Source organism: Myotis daubentonii, chromosome 7 (assembly GCF_963259705.1).
Source record: "Myotis daubentonii chromosome 7, mMyoDau2.1, whole genome shotgun sequence".
Lineage (NCBI taxonomy): Eukaryota > Metazoa > Chordata > Mammalia > Chiroptera > Vespertilionidae > Myotis > Myotis daubentonii.
The window spans coordinates 85,581,419-85,601,187 of NC_081846.1; positions in this window are offsets into that span (position 1 = coordinate 85,581,419).

Below are 19,769 nucleotides of genomic sequence, written 5' to 3' on the forward strand. Positions count from 1 at the left end.
GAAAGCTGCAAAGAGATAGCGTAAGAGGAGGACAAGAAGGTTGCAGTGAGCATGGCAACACGGAGGTCGCTCAGGACTGTGGCAGGGATAATGCTGTATGCTCACGAGACCATTTCCTTTTCCCCTTGGGCAGAGCCAAACTCTATCTCTCAGACTCCCCTTCTGAATGGCGGGGACACGTGACTGAACTCTGGCCCACAGAACATGAGAGTGATGTAAGTCATCTTCCAGCCTGGCCCCTAAACTCTCCCAGGCAATCTTCTAAGCTCTCTTTTACTTTATTTGGCAGCTAAACACAGAGGCTTGAGGTTCTGGGGGTATGGGTACTGCAGCCTCTCCAGTCCTTTCAGGCAAAACCAGGCTGAGAACACAACTCCCACTGCTCCGAGAGGCTGGGCCGTCGTGACCTGAGGACTCCCTTCCACTTCCAGCTTCAGCTCCTGAGAGCCCACAGCTGAAGCAGGTGGGGGGCGGGGAATACTGCAGGCCCTGAAGATATTCAGACAGCCCTTCTCAGGGGCCACGGAGGGAGCACCCGCCAGGCCCATTAGCCCAGACGGAACAGCAACACATTTGAGTCAAGAGGTCAGCCAGCCCTGGCAAGCCCTCGCCCAACCCTCTCAGAGACCACAGCTGGAGCCTAAGTAGTGCTCCTCAGAGGAGCTGGCTCTGGCTGGGTCTGCAGGGAGCTATGGGCCTGTAGCTGTCTTTGGTCTGCTTCCTCTAGGGCCCAAGTCCCCTCAATGCCCCCCAAATGCCAAAGACAGCTCTCCCAGAACCCCCAGGCGATAGTGACTTATGCTGGGGCTCCCACTGAGCCATCCTTCTCCCCAGCCATCCAAGCCGCACTGCCCACCCTGCTTGTCCCAGCCCTTCAGCAGGCAGGGTGGTGTGTTTCATTGTCCATCATGGAGCAGACATCGAGCGCCTACTATATATGAGATGTGGAGATCCAGCAGAAAGCAGCAACATCCTGCATTTGCTGGCTGAGTAAGCTGCTTATATTGCTTTCCAACCTCTCTTTTGCCTTCCCGATACCACCCACCAACATGGACCTTGCCTCTCTGGAGCCACTTACGCCCCAGGCTGGGGTGACACATGTGATGAGTGACAGTCTCGGGTGGCCCTTGCAGAATCCTGTTTCTCTGAGTGACTTTTTCCCTCTAGGGGCTGTGTGCTTTTCAAAGACCCTGATCCCACAGAACTGGCCCTGGGACTGGACCCTCAGCCTGCCTCTGTAGGTTGGAGAGGGTGAGGCAGGAAAGCCCAGTGCCAGGTGAGTTTTACCCTGGGCAGCACATCCAGCCACCCACAGCCTGAGACCAGCAGAGCAGTGTAGCTCCTTGTCTGTGTTTCTCTTTGCGGGCTTGTGCTTATCTTGTGCTGTTAATAAAACAAGTTTCCATGTCCCCAAACATACCTACCGAGTGAAGAGGGAAGCAGGCCTTTGATTCAAAAGTTCACCAGAGACCACAAGGATTTCCCCTAGAGGGAGACGCAGCCTTTTGTTCCTGCGGATGGAGAACTTGGCCGTACAGCAGAGCTCCTCCTGCTCCAGCATTAATGGAGCAGCTGTTCCGGGCTGAGCAATGAATACACTTGCTGGCCCTGAAGACACTGACAAGGCAGGGAATAAAATAATACAGGGTCACCCTGCTCCCAGGACCTCGGCCATCTCGGCCTCCTGGAGATCATGGCTCTGTCCCCTGGTACCATCGCCCTCCCTTTGTGACCATCTTTGGATCCCTGGCAAGTGTTTCTTTTCTCTGGGACTCTGTCCATTTGATAGGATATGCAGGGGGAGTGGGGGGAATTTAGATGTCAGAAAGTTTAGCTGGGACACCATCATGCAGTGCAAACCCCCCTGTGATCCTATCAAAACAGTCCCACCAGGGTCTGCTGCTCCAGAGAGCAAGCGAAGTCCAGCCCTTGCCTTCCCCAGGGTGCACCTGGCAGGCTTGTCGCTGTCCGTGGTGCTAATGACTGTGGCTGCCTGACTTCCCTTGGCAGGAAGGCATCGGGTTTCAGAAATCCAAGAATTAACTCATGTTCCCAGGCTTTGATGTGAGGCCATAGTTCTGTGTGGAAACGTTGGACACTCCACGTATACCCTTCCTCTCCTGGCCTCACCCCTACACAGGAGACATGACCCCTGGCACGGCCAGAGGTTGGGTAGCTGAGAGGAACTGTTCTTTTCTCTCTGGCTCCCAGCTTTCCTTCCTTTTGGCTACTCACTCTATGTACCTTCTCGGACACACACACACACACACACACACACATACACACTTCCCATGGAACACGGCTGCACTGAGGCAACCACTCGCCGTCTCCCACAGCCACTTTTTCTCTCAGCCAGGAGCGAGAAATCCAGCACAAAGCTGAAAGTGCAGCTGTGACACCAAAAGGGCTCCCCAGCTCGAATTTTTGTAAAGAAGAGGGTGGAGCACGCAGCCCCAGCAGGCTCACTCAGGGAGGGCTGCGGCTCTGTGCGAAGACGGCCATCAGCAGGCCTGGCTGGGGGGCACCAGGACCCAGAAAAGCCCTCCAGTGCCCACTCCCCAACCAAAGGACTGGCCTCCACTAGAGTCACTCTTAGGAACAAAACAGCGTTTCCCAGAGGGTTTTCCATGAGCTCCTACTTGAGAGAAAGAAAAGCATCCTTAAGCAAAATCGGGTTGGAAAGCTGGGTGGAAACATCTGCAGTGTGTTGGCTTCACTGCTGCACTTTTCAGAGCCTTTACACTGCCGGCCGTCACTGTGTGGTTCCCCTGACAGACCTGCCAGCTTTTATGCAGGAGATAGAGCACACAGAGCATGGATTCTAGAACATTCTGGCTCGAGTTCCAAGCCTGCCTCTGCCATTGACTAGCTGTGCTGCCTTGAGCAACTTCCTTTATCTTTCTAGGCCACTGTCTCCTCATCTCTGGCCTCACCCCTACACAGGGAATAAAGGTGGTACTTATATCACAGGAGTTGTGAACGCTAAAGGAGTTCGAGTGAAGAGCTCCAGAAAGGACGCCTGGCACGCAGTGAGCCCTGCAGCACCACTGCTCACATTGTTGTCAGCAGGGGCGCTGATGCGCACGAGGCCAGCCTGGAAATGCCCGGCTAAGCCACGCGGCCTTTGCACTGCTCCTTCTCATCCCCGCCTGGAAGGCCCTTCTCACTCTTTCAAACTACTGATGAGTTCCTTTTAGCCTTCAAACCCCAGCTCACAAGTTCCCTCCTAAGAGAAGCCTTCCGTAACTCTCTCAAGCAAAGGTTGGTCACTCTCTGAAAACTTAGAACAACATTTTGGCTTGGACTTGTCTTTTATGAGAGAACTTGTCACAGTAAATTGTAATGATTATGTGCTTCTCTCCGCCCATGTACTATGAGGTCTTCAAGAGCAAGAACTACAATCTAGCCGTAACCGGTGTTCTCAGTGGTTAGAGCGTCAGCCCATGGACCAAAGGGTCTCAGGTTCGATTCCTGGTCAAGGGCATGTACCTCAGTTGCAGGCCTGATCCCTGTCAGGATTCAGGGAGCATGTGGGAGGCAACCAATCGATGTGTCTTTTTCCTCCCTTCTTTCCATTCTCTCTGAAAATCTATGGAAAAATATCCTTGGGTGAGAATTTTAAAAATATAAAAAGAACTACATTCTATCTCCAAGGCCCCAACACATAGCACAATGCCTGGGACACACAGTGCACATCAGGGCATAACTAATTAATTAACTGGCACGCTCGCATGCTGCCTGGGAAGGGTGACATGTGACATCCCCCACCATTCACTTGCACAATGAGGTGAAGAGCATGGCTCATGCCGCCTCCACTTACCGGATGTGTGACCTTGCGCAAGTCACACCTCTTCCCTGAACCTAATCCTCATCTTAAAAAGTTATCAGTGCTCCTAGCCTCTTGGATCTGAGGGAGTATTAGAGGAAATGTCAACCCTGCCCATTCCCTCAACCCCCTCCCCTCACCAAACCCGCACATGCACATGCACTTGGGCTTTTCTAGGTGAAGGAATGAGAGGAAAAGGAAAGCAGGTCCAGGGATTTGCAAGAGAAGGTGAGGGTTGGCTAAGGCAACATTCCCAATGTGACTGACTCAGGAGCCCCAAGGGTGGCCCCCTAAGCACACCTCACCTGGCTGGCCTGGCCTGCGGCCCACACAGGATTCCGGAGCAGGCACCACAAGGAGGAAACCGTTTCAAAGCTTCTGCCTCGCGAGGAATCAATGTCACCGAAGGGAGCCCACCCCCTCCCTGAGCGCTCTCCCCTAAGTCTAGGCTCCAGCAAGAGTCACTCCCCTTCTCTGGGCCTCAGTTTCCTCCTGTCGGTGGGCTGTAGCCACTGGGGCTTGCTTCCTCGAGGTGAGGTGGGGTGGAGGTGGGGTGGGGGTGGGGGTGGGGGTGGGAGTGGGCCCAGGGAGCAGACAAGGGTCAGACACTCTCTTTGGGGCCATGGCTCCACCCCCCATTCACTCAGGTCATACCCAAGTCACAGAGTAGGGGCACCTGTCCTGCTCTCTCCTCCTCTCCAGTGAAAGCAGAAATGGAACCATAGCTCTAGGCTGTGGGTTCAGTGGCCCCTCCCAGAGGAAAGGGGCTCCCCCAGAGGCGAGCATGATTCCTGCATGAGGACCTGTGGCTGAAAGGTGGGACTGGTGGGAGCAGCCCAGTCCAGATAGTGTTTCAAGTGGAGCTGGTCATGGTGGCTCCTCCACCCCACCTGCCCAACACTGATCTCCAAGCTCCCGGCTCTTCCCACCCAACCCAAGCTTCACACACCTTTCCTGTCCTTTTTAATTTTTTTTTAATTTTTATGAGTTTATTTGAGCTGAACTAACAACATAAGTTCCCCACCTTTCTGTCTGTTAAGATGCCAAAGATTCTGCTAAGCCCCTGAGCCACATGACAGAGCCGTTCTCTGAGAGTGGAGCATAGCTACCTTCCAAATGCCCTGGCAGAGTCACAAACACCTATCGAGTCACAAGCACTGTGGTCTGAATTAGTATGACAGAGGCCCGAACAATCTAAGGTGCCTCGTGCAGCCTGGGCCCTGGGCACCAGGGATCTGTAAGGGCCGCCCAGAGAAAGCAGCCTGTGACTTGGGAAGAGAAGGGTTCGTGGCCCTTGAGCTGGGCGCTGGGCTCAGATGCTGGCCCCTTACTGCTGGGGGACACCTCTCAGAGCCTGAGTTTCCTCAGAGTCAACCTGATGTCAGAGCAGCACTTCACAGAGCGCTGGACGGGAGTGGCTGGCAGTGTTTGTCCAAGGTGCCTGGCACACGATGCTCACTCAGGCATGACAGTTCCCTCCCCGCCTTCTTACCGGAGAGAAGGGCCATGAGGGGCGGGGCGCTGGGACTGAGGCTGGGCTGAAGCCCAGCTGTCATGCAGGGAGACCCCTTTTCATCAGGGCTGGCCTGGTTGTTTCAGGGGAGGGGAGGCGGGTGTGGGGTGCAGAGGGCCCCTCAGGCTGCTGTTCAAGAGGCAACCTTGTCCAGGTACTGGGAGGTGGGAGGGAAGTAGGGCTAGCTTACCTTTCCTTGGCTCCTTCCTGGTTCTCCACACGGAGACACTCTGCCTGGCCCTCCTCGGCCACCAGTCGGCAAAGCTGCTCTACATGCAGGAGGTGAGCCAGCTGGCTGAGCGTGGCCCATGTTGGCACAAACACGAGAAGGTCTGCGGGAAACATGAGCGGTCACGGCCTCTGTCTCCAAGAGGAACAGTGAAGGGGCTGCAGGGCCAGGTGTCGCCACGACAGCCGGGGTGTGGGAACGCAAGTGGGCCTGGGCTGTGGGGATGAGCTTGGCATGGAGTCACCCCCGCTGACTGTCCTCCTCTGGGACCCTCGCTCCTCTGGCTCATCTCAGCCCTGGAGTGGAGAGAGGGGAAGGCGAGTGTGCGTGTGCCCACTGTGTGCCAGGGCTTCCCTCGTGTCCCTGAACTTGTTCCACTGTCAGCCCTGCAAAGCAGGTGCCACAAGGGCTGGGGGCTGGTGAAGTCTGTCCTTAAAGTGGGGCTCGTTCAGGGAATCTGAGAACCTGCAGGGGGGAGAAGTCCTCTCTGTGTCACTCTCATTGAAGTTTGTCATTTCCTCCCATTAGGGAGGTAAGCAAGGAACCACAAGTAGCGTTAACAATGCTTTGTCACCAAGAAGAATCCCAGGTATTTTCATGGCACAGTGTAGCAGCTATAGATATGACATGCAGTCACGTGATGTGCAGGCCCTTGCTAGTCTAGATAATGAAATGCATTAATAGAAAAGTACATGTATTACCATATTATAAATTTGTGCTGTAAAACATTTGGATGATTATTTTTTAAATTATTTCCTTCATACTATTGTGCATTTTATTTTACGCGAACGAAAGTCTTTCTCAGGAGAGGTCCATGGCCTCACCAGCTGCAAAAGGGGTTGTTGACACAAAAAAGGTGAGGCGCTTGGGCGCTGGAGACGGAGTCCTGCAGCATGCGAGGGACCTTGGTCACATCACTTACCTCTGCTGGGCCTCGGCTGCTTTATCTGGAAAATGGGGGTGATAATAGTACCTGTGACATGTGATGCTCAGAGGGTTCAAGGTGACAAAAGTCTTGGCACCCTACCTGCCGTACAGTGATATCAAAACCGCTCTGTCACCCGGATTCATCCTCCCTGTCCTAGCACAGGGAGGTTTCTCAGCCCGCCCGGAACAGGGAGAATTCCACCAGAGACACAGAGCCAGCAGGAGACACATATTAAGGTATTTGTTGCAAGGACTCGGTCTATTCTAGTGTGTGGGCCGACAAGGCAAATCCAGAGTCCACAGGGCAGGGCAGGAAGGGCGGGCACAGGAAGGGCGGGGCCGGATGCTGGCCCAGGAGGCTGCTGTCTGCCCGCAGCTGGAATTTCTTCTCATGGAAGCCTCAGCTCTGCTTAAGGTCTTTTCTTTTCTTTTTTTTAACTTTTGTCATTAATGGTTATTTCCATTAAAGGGATGTGGATTCAGAATTAATGTGAGGTCTTTTGACTGATTGAATCAGGCCCACCCAGGTTATCCAGGTCATCGTCTCCATTTAAAATGAACTGGTTATAGCCCAGTCGGTGTGGCTCAGTGGTTGAGCATCAACCTATGGACCAGGAGGTCATGGTTCAATTCCTGGTCAGGGCACATGCCTGGGTTTTGGGCTTGATCTACAGTGTGGGACACGCAGGAGGCAGACGAGAGATGATTCTCTCTCATTATTGATGTTTCTATCTCTCTTTCCCTCTCCCTTCCTCTCTGAAATCAATGAAAATATATTTAAAGTTAACTGATTATAAACTTGAATTACATCTACACAATACCTTCACATTAACACCTAGATTAGTGTTTGATTAAACTAGGGACTATAGTCGAGCCAAGGTGGCACATAAGGCTGATCATCATGCCGCCCAAGGAGAGGACAAGGAGGTGTGCAGAGTTTCGTGTGGAGGGAGGCGACTTGGTTGGAGGCGGTAAGGGTGGACCCACTTCATCACCTCCACCAGTGCTCAGCGAGGCCTCCCCACCTCTCATTCAGACGTGCTGCCCCTCACGGCTCCTATGGGGGACATCTGGGCCCCTCCAGTGAGCCCACCGTGCAAAGACGCTCCTCTGGTTAAGGAGGAAAGAAACAGGAGTGTGTGGCTACGAGGCACGTACAGAATATGTGGCCACAGAAAATTTGGTGAGCTCTAGGATCTCAGTGAGGCATTTATAGGACACGCACTTGGGCCAGGCCCACCTGGGACATGAGTCTGAACAACGTATGGTTTGGAGGGGCTCCTGCCTGTTGGGGGGGATGGACAAGTGGGGGACAAGAGCCCTGAGAAGTGGCTGGTGCAGGTGCAGCCACCACCCAGAGAGAACAGCTTCAGGATGGAGCTTGGGGAGGGGTCTGCTGGGATGGTTTAGCGCCCTCTAGATCAGGATCTTGACTCCACCTGCCAGGTAAACGTCATCCTCTCAGGGCCCTTAACTGGAGGCTTTATGAAGAAGAGTTTTTAAGCATCACTGACCTCCCGTCTCTGCTGAGAAGCCTGGATGAGCTCCTGACTGGTCACATTTCTGTTCAGCCCATCTTCAGGGAAGGGAAGCAGGAAGCCCTGAGTCTTATCAGTTATTCTGTGAACTGCCTCAGATGCTGGCGGTGAGGCAGGACAGCAAGAAGCATAGGGAACTCCCTTGACAAGTGAAATAAGGCAAACTGAGACAAAATAAACAAGGCCAAACAACTTGAGCAATTTACAGCCAGCTAATGAATCACAAGGTCTTATCTTCCCTAATCAAGTACACTTAGGAGCAAATGGTTTACACATTCCAGACCACCCTGGGGCAGACCAGCCCCACTTCGATGACTTTCTTTACACACGTTTTGATGAATCAACATATCGAAGGACACACCTGGAGAGCTAATGAGTATTCTGTTAAGACTCTCCCCAACCCTCCCCTAGGATCCCTGCCAGCTAAAGAAAGATAAAAAGCCTCAAGACCAAGGACCCAGCTTGCACTCTTGCTAGAGAATGCCCACACCTTGTATTTCTGCTCTCTTTTTATTATTATTTTTTTGAAAGATAAAAAAGATTTTATTGTTAACTCTTAATATTTAGAAGTCAAAAAAAGTAATATCTGTTATTGAGACATTATACCTGTGAGTTTGCAAAAGGAGCCTAGGTGATATTTTAAAGAGATGTTATTTCAGCCCTTTGAAATGTAAAATTTTCTAAGAGAAACACCACAGTCTTAACAGGTTTCTTCACCTCTTGACTATTACTCATCCACCCTCTCCTTTCTAGAGAGATCTACCTAATAGTATTTTTTCTCCAAATTCTAAATACCTTAGTGTGGTATCCATCCACAGTCTTTCCTCCTGTCATTCTCTCACCTTGCATCCATCCCATTGCCTTAATGACTCATGGGTATTCCCTGATATCATTCACTATGATAGACCATGCTATCCCCATTGTCTGGAATCCTTTTGCCACCCTGCTGCACAGCTACTTTCCTCTGCCAGCTGTTGTCTCAGCTCCAGAGTCACCACTCCATGTATGTGCCTAACTGCCTGCTAGGGTCCAGCCCCAGCAGGTCCAGGGGTCCCCAAAGGTGTGGACGGAGTCAGCGAAGAAGGAATGACATGGAGACAGCGTTCAGTTGATCAGCAGCCTAGCCAGGATCTCCAGCCAAGTTCTGGTCAGGATCTCCAGCGAAGTTTTGGTTAGGATCTCCAGCCAGGTTCTGTGTCCATGTTCTCTTGCTAGGTTCTCCAGCCAGGTTCTCCAGGTTCTCCAGCCAGGTTCTGTAGCCATGTTCCCTCGCTAGGTTCTTCAGCCAGGTTCTGTCCAGGTTCTCCAGCCAGGTTCAGTCACCAGGTTCTAGTCAGGTTCTCTTGCCATGTTCTATCCAGGTTCTGTAGCCAGGTTCTGTCTCTAGGTTCTTCAGCCAGGCTCTCTCGCTAGGTTCTGTCTCTAGGTTCTGTGGCCAGTTTCTGTCCAGGATCTTTTGCCATGTTCTCTCGCTAGGTTCTGTCTCTAGGTTCTGTGGCCAGTTTCTGTCCAGGATCTTTTGCCATGTTCTCTCCAGCGAAGTTCTTCTGTCTCTAGGTTCTGTGTAGGTTCTGTGTCTAGGTTCTGTGTCTCTTTTATTATTATTATTATTATTATTATTATTATTATTATTATTATTTTAATCCTCATCTGAGGAGTGAGGATGCTTTCCCCATTGATTTTTAGAGCGAGTGGAAGGGGTGAAGGAGAGAGGTATGAGAGAGACACATCGATTGGTTGCCTCTTACATGCATCCTGACCCGGGGCAGGGTATCGAACCTGCAACCCAGGTATGTGCCCTTGATTGGGAATCAAACCTGAGGCCTGCTGGTGCCCAGGCGGACGCTCTAATCCCTGAGCCACGCCTGCCAGGGAGAGCTCTGCTCTCTCTCTCCTAACCTCTAAGGGTCCCCAGGAGACTTGCAGCCAGCAGAGCAGCGGAGCAGTGGGCAGCAGCAGCTCGTCCCTGGCTCACGCCCTGATCCTGTCACCAAGGCCCCAGGTTCTCTGACTTTCCTGTGAGCTGAAAGCAGCCCCACCTGGGCTCACTTCTCTCCAAAACGTTTGTAGGGAACAAAGCAGCCCCGCGAGGCTCTCCCCTGTTGCTTCCCCTACCTTAAGCTCTCCCTTGTTTCACTGTCCCCAGTTTCACTGTCTCAAAATCACCTGGACTCATATTGTGCAATTTTTGCTGCATGAAGTCAAGAGCCCACACATTTCAGGCCGGCCTGCGGCAGAAGGGCTCTGGGCCCAGTTCCCGCCCGGTACAGCAGGGCCACAATCCCGGTCTGCCTGAGGACTGTGCCCTCAGACGTTCCACTGCTGGCCCTGTGCCCAGGCACTTCCAGCGTAGGGTGCAAACTGGTACAAGACCTTGGGTGTGTGGCCCCTCCACTCCTCCTGTGTGGCCGCCCCCTGGCGGCGGGGGGCCATTATTACTGTCTAATCCAGTGGTTCTCAACCTTCCTAATGCCGCGACCCTTTAATACAGTTCCTCATGTTGTGGTGACCCCCAACCATAAAATTATTTTTGTTGCTACTTCATAACTGTAATTTTGCTACTGTAAACAATATGTAATTATATATGTGTTTTCCGATGGTCTTAGGCGACCCCTGTGAAAGGGTTTGTTTGACCCCCAAAGGGGTCGCGACCCACAGGTTGAGAACCACTGGTCTAATCCCTTCTTACCCAGGTTCTCCTTGGGCGCGGGGGGGGGGGGGGGGGGGGCGGGCGGGGGGGTGTTTCTGCATGGGGAGGTGGGAAAGGGCTGTTTCTCAGAGAAGAGAGGACATCTGATACACATTTCTTCAACCAGAGGATAGAGAAAGCAAGGGCAGTCTGGACCTCAGAAAGCCACACACAAAGGCACAGGGTCATAAGGAGAGGGGATTTTGAACCTCACAGTCTGGCAAAATATCAGAAGGCAGCGGGGGGGGGGGGGAGGTGTTTCTGGCCCATTACTTGGAAAAGGAGGCCGCCATCCAATGGCATTTGCCACCAGGAAGGATGGTAGAGTTGAAATCCCACATCTTTCTACCCAATCATAGCAGGTTTGAAGGTGCAGAGGGGAGCAGGAGGGAGAGTGCAATGCGTGTGTCAGCCCTTCGGGGACACCAGCCCTGTTGCCTGCTCTCTATGTAATCCTCATAGCGACGCCTCCAGAAATAGGGACTTAGCTCCACTTCCCAGACGGGAATCCGTAGCTCAGGGAGGCGAAGCAATCTCCTCAAGGCCACCTGCAGTTGGTGGCACTTAAACCAAGTTCTACCCGTAGCCTTTACCGTCCTTCCCGCTGGGTTCCACGCGCACGCGCGTCTGGATAATCAGAAGCGAGTTTGCAACGGCCGTCACAGTCCATCCTCACAAGGCCCTGGAGGAGAGAGCATTGCCCTGATGCTGCGACCCCGGACGCCACGAGCGCCTCTGGACACGAGGTGAGCCTGGCCTGGAGAAGGGTCCCTCATCCCCCTGTAACGATGCAGGACCACCTCGCCGGCAGCTCCTCCCCAACCCGAGACCCTCCAGGTCCACAGGGGCAGTGCCTTCATCAACCTCTTGCTGCTGCATCCCCATCTCACAGTCCAGAACACTGAGCCTGGCCCCAGGCCTCCCCGGGGTGGGAAACAAGAGCACCAATGGGGGTCTGGCGGTGTCAGCTAACAGGTGATGGTGCAGCTACCTTTATGCTCTCTGCTGCTGAAGGGCCGGACACCCTGGGGGACTGGCCACTCTGATCTATGGCAGATGGGAGGCCTCCAAGGCTCTTTAAACCTCCAAGCCTGGTTGGGTTACATACCAGGGCAGGAGGGCAGGCGAAGTGTGGGAGAGGTGTGCCTCGCTTTAAACACACCCAGGTTATGAGAAAATTAGTTGCTTCTCTGCCCCTAACTCTACATGCCTCTGACTACATGGGGCCTCCTCCCTGGGCCTGCAGCCTCCTCTGAACAATGAGAAGGTAGGAGGGATCGTGTTTAAGTTACCTGCAAGCTCAAACATTACATAAACTCTAGGCTGGTGAAACAGCTTGTATCAGACAGCTCAGCTGCTGTAACAAATACCAGACATCGATTTTCTCACGGCTCTGGAAGCTACAAATCTCCTTCGCTATCTTTTCTCCATTGTCTTCACATGGCCTTTCCTTTGTCTGTGTCCTAATCTCTTCCTATAAAGATAGTCCTATTAGATCAGTGGTTCTCAACCTTCTGGCCCTTTAAATACAGCTCCTCATGTTGTGACCCAACCATAAAATTATTTTTGTTGCTACTTCATAACTATAATGTTGCTACTGTTATGAATCGTAATGTAAATATCTGATATGCAGGATGGTCTTAGGCGACCCCTGTTAAAGAGTTGTTCGACCACCAAAGGGGTCGCGACCCACAGGTTGAGAACCGCTGCCCTAAGGGGTGGCTGCAGGGTCACTGGTTTCTGCCTGCCTCTCTTTAGGCCCCCAGAAGTGTTTCGGGCTCTCTGAACAACCCCAGGGAAACCCCAGCCCTGGCCTAGCCCCCTAGGCTGTCATCTGACCCCTGTGCCTAAGTGGGGGTGGGGGCTCTGGCCCAGAGGGACTCTGTGTGCACGTCAGCAGCCTTACCCTGTTCTCTGACATCCAGGGAGACCCAGCGGTGAGACCTCCATGCCCCGGATCCCCCTCTGCACCTTCTAGATGTGAGGACAGCCTCCCTCCCTTTCTTTCTCCCGCCCAGACCCCACTCCCTTCCCCACCTCCAAGTGACATCCACAGTCTGGGGTCCCTCCCTCTGTTCTTCCAAGAAAAGGTGAGCTTTCACACGCATTGTGAATTTTCAATTTCTTACAGGGGCTGGAGACACAAAGCTTAGACAAGAAGCTTTGAGGGCTGTGAGGGGGAGCCTCCAGCATTGGCCACAGGACACCCAGGGTGCTGTTCAAGTGCAAAGGAACAGAGTTCTGCCCAAGGGCAGGTCTCTGTGGGGGGGGGGGGCAGGCCAGACCTTCACGGGGGTCCACAGTGTGCTCTCAAAGGGGCCCAGGGAATGCCTCTGCTCTGGCCTCTCCCCCTGGGATTCAAGCCCAGATGACATATGTCTGATTCCAGACAGCGTGGGCTTCCACAATAGTTGGGCCTCAGAATAGACACAGGGATGGCAGTGGAAGAAACAAACCAGGCCCCCTCGCTGCTCCCCTGACTACTTTTGCCTTGGGGTTGGGAGAAGCCACAGAAGCAGGGCCCCTGTGTCCCTCTCCTGGCTTCCGCTCCGTCCACTGGGCTAGAGCCTATCTGCTGGGCTCCCCTGTGTCGGCCCCGGCCAGCAGGAGGCTGGTGGCAATGGTCAGAGCACCGAGCCGGCCCCAGCCAGCCCCCTGCCCACCTTGGGCCCTGCTCGGAGGACAAGGCTGAACTGATTCTGTCAGGAGGAGTTAGACTGATCTCCTGGGCTGGCGCCATTCGACAGGACGAGACAAATGCATTCGGACAGCCTGGATCCGGAGCGCTATCTGTCATACGTGCCGGCCACCTCTCCGCAGGCAGCGCGCTCCCCAGAAAGATCCTGCAGGCTCCATCTCTCCTGTGCTGAGACGGCAGGTGTCAGAGCCCGTGGATCCAGGGAGGAAGCTGGAGGAAGCTGGAGGAAGCAGGTGTCGGCGAGCCTGGCCCCTGGGGAAAGGTGTCAGGACAGGCTATGTCCACCCTTGGGTCAGACGGGGACGGGGGGCGGGGGGGGGGGGCAGCAACCAGCACCTTCTCCCTGCCCAGCTGGCGACTCACCAGGCCCTGATCCCAGATGCTCACAGCAGCACCAGCCCCTGGTGTTCGCCACCTGAGAGCCGCCGGCGGGTGGGTGAGGAAGAGCTGCTGGCAGGCGAATGCGTCAGGGACTCTCTGCGAGGGACTCCAGCTTGATTCCAGAGGAGATACTTACCCTCACCACCCCTCCTGCACCCCACGTATGCCTGCAGACCAGGTGGCATGGCGGCCGGGAGCAGGCACGCCCATTGGAGTAAGCAGGAAGGAACCCACAGGCCTCCAGGCCCCTCCCCAGGGTCAGTTTGCAGTGGGCAGTTCCGAGAAGCTGAGCCCCTCCCCAGCCCTCGGCCTCAGCGCCCCATGGGCAGTCGCTCCCTTGCCCCAGACTTCCCACGGCCTCCCCCTGGTGAGCGCAAGAACCCCAAACCCCACTGAGGTGATGGACTCCCACTAACAGGAATTTCCACGCCACCCGGCAAAGCAGATTTCTTGTCCATAACCCAGCTGGTTGGAGGCTGGAGTCCTGACTGTGATGGATTTGAGTAACACAGGCAGGTGTTATGGACTGAAGGTGCCCTCCCAAATGTCATGCCTTGGAACCCTACCCCCCACTGTGACGATATTAGAAGGCGGGGTCTTTGGGAGGCGGCTGGGATTACATGAGGTCATGAGAGCGGCCCCTGGGAAGAGCCACAGGGGAGCTGGCTGCCTCCCTGCTCTCACCGTGTGAAGATACAGCCGTCTGCAACCCGGAAGAGGCTCACTAGCTACCGGACCGGCCAGCATCTTGACCTTGGACGTCCCAGCTTCTAGGACGGAGGAGAACACATCCCATTATTCATGAGCCACGGGTCTGTGTTCTTCTCTTCCTGCCCCTGAGCTGCCTCGGGCGGCCAGTTGGAGGAGGGAAATCGGGCTCCCATTGGAGTCATTCCTGGCCCAGCCGGGCTTTCACTCGCTGTGCGACTTCGGGCAGGTGCTGGAGCCTCTCTCAGACTCATCTGCCTCCTGTTTGCCTGTTTGGCCCAAAAGATGACTTGGGAGCGGCTGTAGCCACCCTTCCGAACCCCGGCTGCCCAGTGCTTGTTTAACGGTCACCTGCTCTGTGCCTGGGATCCCCTAGGTTCTCGGAATACAGGGAACAAGGCAGACAACTCCTGCCCTCAGAGAACGCACATTCGAGGGGGTGTGCCCCAAACACTCCCCTTCCTCTCACCAGGCCCTTCAAATGTCAAGGTCCTCTGCACTTCCCGCCGAGGGCTCCCTCTCCGTGTGACAGCTGCCCAGCCCACACCTGCTGCATAGGGGCCTGCCTGGCCAGCTTGTGAAAGAGCCAGAGCACAGGAGAGGGACAGGTGGGTGCAGACGGCAGGCCCCAGCAGGCAGGTGACAGGACATGCCAGTGTCCGAAGCCTGCCACTGTCCCGCCACGCCAGGGCACCTGTCTGTCAGCCCGTGGGCAGCAGAGAGCCTTGGGGCCTTTCTCGGGCCCTTTTAAGAAGTGCTGCCTCCAGCCCTAGCTGGTTTAACTTAGTGCTAGAGCATCCGCCCACAGACTGAAGGGTCTCGGGTTCGATTCCTGTCAAGGGCACGTACCTGGTTGCAGGCTCCATCCTCAGCCCTGGTGAGGGCAAGCGCAGGAGGCAACCAATCGATGTTTCTCTCACATCGATGTGTCTCTCTCTCTGTCTCTCTCCCTAAAAAAAAAAAAATATATCAATGGGGAAAAATCTATCCTTGGGTGAGGATTAGCAACAACAACAAAAAGTGCTTCCTACAGATGTAGACCCTCCAAGCTTGGCCCTGAAGGTGGCTCTGAGGTAGGAGGGTGCTGCTCCCAACCCAGGCCTTACCTCCATCCTTTCCTCTGGTGATCGCTGTGATATCAACAGCCACCGGCCATGAGGCCTTTGGTGCTGTTTCCCTGGGGAAAGTGGCCACAGAGTAGATTCAGGGCCTTTTCCCCATATTCCACCCATCATCCCCCACCCCCTCCCCCCTCCCCAACATGGGACAGCAACACCAGGAGCTTCCGGCAAGACCTGAGAAAGAACTGGGGATGGAAAGGGGGGTTAAGAAGCCCGTATGGTGTGGCTACAAGAACGTGGCTTTCTTTCTGCCAACTTCTCAGCCACTGGCAGGGCCCCCCGAGCCTAGCCCCACCACTGGACACTGCCAGACGCCGCCAAGTCCAGACTCCGGAGGGAAAGCCAGCCTCTCTCTCTCCCGCCTGCCTGAGGCCACCTTCTGGTCAGGGCTCACTGGGAGGGGACGGGGGGGGGGGGACGGGGGGAGAGTAACTCTCTTCCAGAAGCCCCCGGGCCAGGGGAGGGAGTAGAGGCTCCAAGGCACACGGCAACCCTCACCGGACGGGAGGAAACACACCACAGCTGGAGAAGGCGCGGCAGGGACTTGAGCAAGTTACTCAGGTGGTTTGAAAGTCTGCCCACATGCCCACAGGTGAAGGAAGCCTGGCCTACAGCTTCTCCACCTGCGCTCCCCCCGCCCCCCCCCCCCCACCCCCGCCCAGCTCTGCTCCCCGAGGCCCCTAGCTCCCCAGAAGGAAGCTTTCGTAGCTGCTTTCGCTTGAAGCCAAATGTGTGTGCAATGTTTCCTGATAAAATGCAAAGGCTGTCACAGGCACTCCAGCCCCCTCATTTAGCTCTGAGGTGTAATTAATACATAAATTAAGCTCCCGCAGACTCACAAATGCCCAGGAAAAAAAAAGAAAAATATAATTAGTTTGCCCATATGACTCCATCTGTCAGCTCTGAGCTCAGCGCCATGCAGCAAATCCTGAGGGCTTTGGCCCCATTGGCAGTGCCAGGTGCTGGTCCTGCCCTGCTCTGCGGAAGGGCTCTTCGTGGTCGCTGCAGGGAGCTGGGGCCTCTGGACTTGGGCATCCTGGTGAGCAGAGGGCTCAAGCACACGCCCTGCAGGCCGGGGCATCAGAGACCTGCCCATGAGGCCCTGGGGAGGGGGCGGGCAGCCACAGGGACTTGCATGTCTTCCAGCTCTGTCCTCCCCTTGAAGAGGAGGGAGTGGGGCACAGAGAACTGGACGGGGTCTAAGACTTGCCCTCCTCCTCCAACCTGTCACCTCTGTCGCATACTGTCTACAAGAAGGAAAGGCTGGGAAGGGCGACAGGGACGGGAGGGAAAGGTGCCAGAGAAACAAGGAGACAAGAAGCAGGGGGTGGGGGGGGGTGGGGGGGGGTGGGGGGGGGGTGGGGGGGGCGGGGGGCGCTAAGGAGGCAATCCTCACGCAGGAGTAGAATTAACACCACGCATCCACGTGTAAAGCCAAGAGCCTCCCAGTGCGTGTCACTAGGCTTCCAGCATCTGGGGAAAGGACTGACAGGGTTTCTCTTTTCAAAAATTATTTATATTACACGATTAATACATGTTCGTTTATAAACATTTAAATAAGAGAAGAGCCTGGAGTAAAAAGCTCCCCCAAATATCCCTTCCCTTCCTCAGTGCCCAGAGGATCCTGCCACTGACAGTTCGTGCATCCTTTCCCAAGGCACTGATATTTGGAGCGATAGTTGTTAAAGGGGACTTGCTGGGCATGTGGTTTGGCAGCCGGTGCTCACGCAGCCACGCGCACTACCCGTGGGCGCCTTTCCCTGTGCATGCGGGGCAGGCTCGCTGCTTTGGGTGAATTCACGGCACTCCAGCGTATACGTGCTGCTTAAAGTTACCACAGAATGTATATCATCTCCTATTGATGGACTGGCGGCTTATTTCTAAACTTTTACTCACATGATTAAATCTACAGAGGTATTTATGGTTGGTATTATTTTTCTTACATATTTTTTTAAAGGCTTTATTTTTTAGAGCAGTTTTAGGTTCACAGCAAAATGAGAGTGAGGGGACGCGATTTCTCACTTGCCCCTGCCCTCACACACGCAGAGCCTCCCGTCACCAATGCCCCCCACAGAGCACACTTGTCCCCACTGGTGAAACGGCCCTTCACATGGGTGCCACCCGGAGCTCATAGCTGGCATGAGAGTTCACTCTTGGTGTGGTGCATTCTGAGTCTGGGCAGATGGATAATGACTGTATCCACCATTGTGGTGCTTCACTGCCCTAAAATCCTCGGTGCTTTCCCTGTGTTTTTCTTATTTTTAAAAATAGAAATCAAACAAGATTTAGGACGATCACAATGAGGGTTACACAGCTAGGAAGTGGTGCGTACTGCCTCGGGCTCAGCTCTTCGGCCTCCCCTTCCAGTGCTCTTTTCACTGAGCCAAGAAGGAAGGTGGGGCCGGAGGCAGGACAGGTGGGGAGGAGAGGAGAGGGGAGGAAGGGAGGAATGGCCAAGAAAAGAGGCAAAGAAAATGAATGGCCAGTGTGGCCCAGTGGTTGAGCATTGACCTATGAACCAGGAGGTCAGAGTTTGGTTCCTGGTCAGGGTACATGCCCTGGTTGTGGGCTCCATGCCCAGTGTGGGACCTGCAGGTGGCAGCTGATCAATGATTCTCTCTCCTCATTGATGTTTCTATCTCTCTCCCTTCCTCTGTGAAATCAATATAAATACATTTTTTAAAAAGAAAAGAGGCAAAGAAAATCAAAGGGGATGGGGATGGGGTAGTGAGGGCAGAAAATAATTCACACAAAAAAATGTTTTAAACTCTTAAAAGCCACATTTGTTAACTCTGTGTTCGCCATAAGCATCTATAGACACAAGCGGCGGGCCTTCCCCACACGCTACGCATGTCTATAGCCGCAAACCTCACATATCAACTCTGGTCGCCCAATTTTAAAATCAGACTTGTCCGTGACATCTCTGGGTTTGTAAAGAAGATTATGGTAACTTAAATTCATAACTATTCCAGCACATATGGAAGAAATTCCAATATCAATATATAGGGCTGCCACTCAGACGCTCGAGAGATAAGCATTGCGACACTTGAGACTTTTGTTCATTGTAGCACTTGAGATTTGTCTGTGTTCTCATGAATTTCACCCCTAAAGTGGTAAACATGGTGTGCATTTTTCATTATTTTTTTACAGATTTCACCTTTGGAGCATCAACAAAATGTAGTGTTTTTGAGGCCTTTTTGTGTCGATGGTTTATTTTTATTTTGCACTCGCTTTTGTTGATATTTCCATAGAATTGAAAATTATCATTATTTTATTATTGAATTTATCGTTGCAATATTTATATCGTGCAAATAAAATTCAATCCCCATAAATGGCATCAGATGAAGAAATAACCGAACCAAGCACCTTGCAAGAAGATGACCTCCTCTACTGGTTTCCGTTTGGGACGCGTGGCCGTTCACTGGTTAAAGCGGTTCCTTGCAACATTGTACATAATCATGAATAATGAGACCCATCTACATGTCCAGCCATTAAGGGAGGTTAGGGAGCAGGGCTAGGAGCATGAGTGACCGTCATGAAAACAACAGAGCCACGGGGAAAGGTCTAGGGTGTGGTCTGTGGGGGTGGGGGAGCAGAATACAAAGCGGTACATCGCTTGATTTAACCTCTTTAAATATGTGTGTGTGTGTGTGAACCAGACGGGAAAGATGCGCAGTGAAAGTGGCTGTGTTAGAGTGACCACCGCGGGGATAATTTCTGCTCCACCCGTTTCCTTTCCGAGCCAATCAGGATCCTCGCCTGCCTCTGCCCTGTGAGTCTTGTCCAGGACCTGGGACCACACAGCCTGGCCCAGGAACACCTCCCTGTCCTGTTTCAGAGCCCGGAGCAGGGGCTAGGCGAGGAGCAGGGGAGCCCCTCCCCACTCTCGGATCAGGTTTGTCGGGGAGGAAGAAGGGCACGGGGTGCAAGAGGCCAAGGCAGACTCGCAAGGCCTTTGTGACCTGGCCTGGGAAGCCACATCCACCTCCCGCTCTGCCAGCCCCACACGTCTGGTTTGGTGGGAGGAGACATACAGGTGGGTGAACACGGGAGGCGAGGGCACTGGGGCCTCTCAGGGGCTGCCCCCGCAGCCCTCACCTGCTTGGGGGCCTCAGGGAGGTGTCTGTGCCACACAGGCC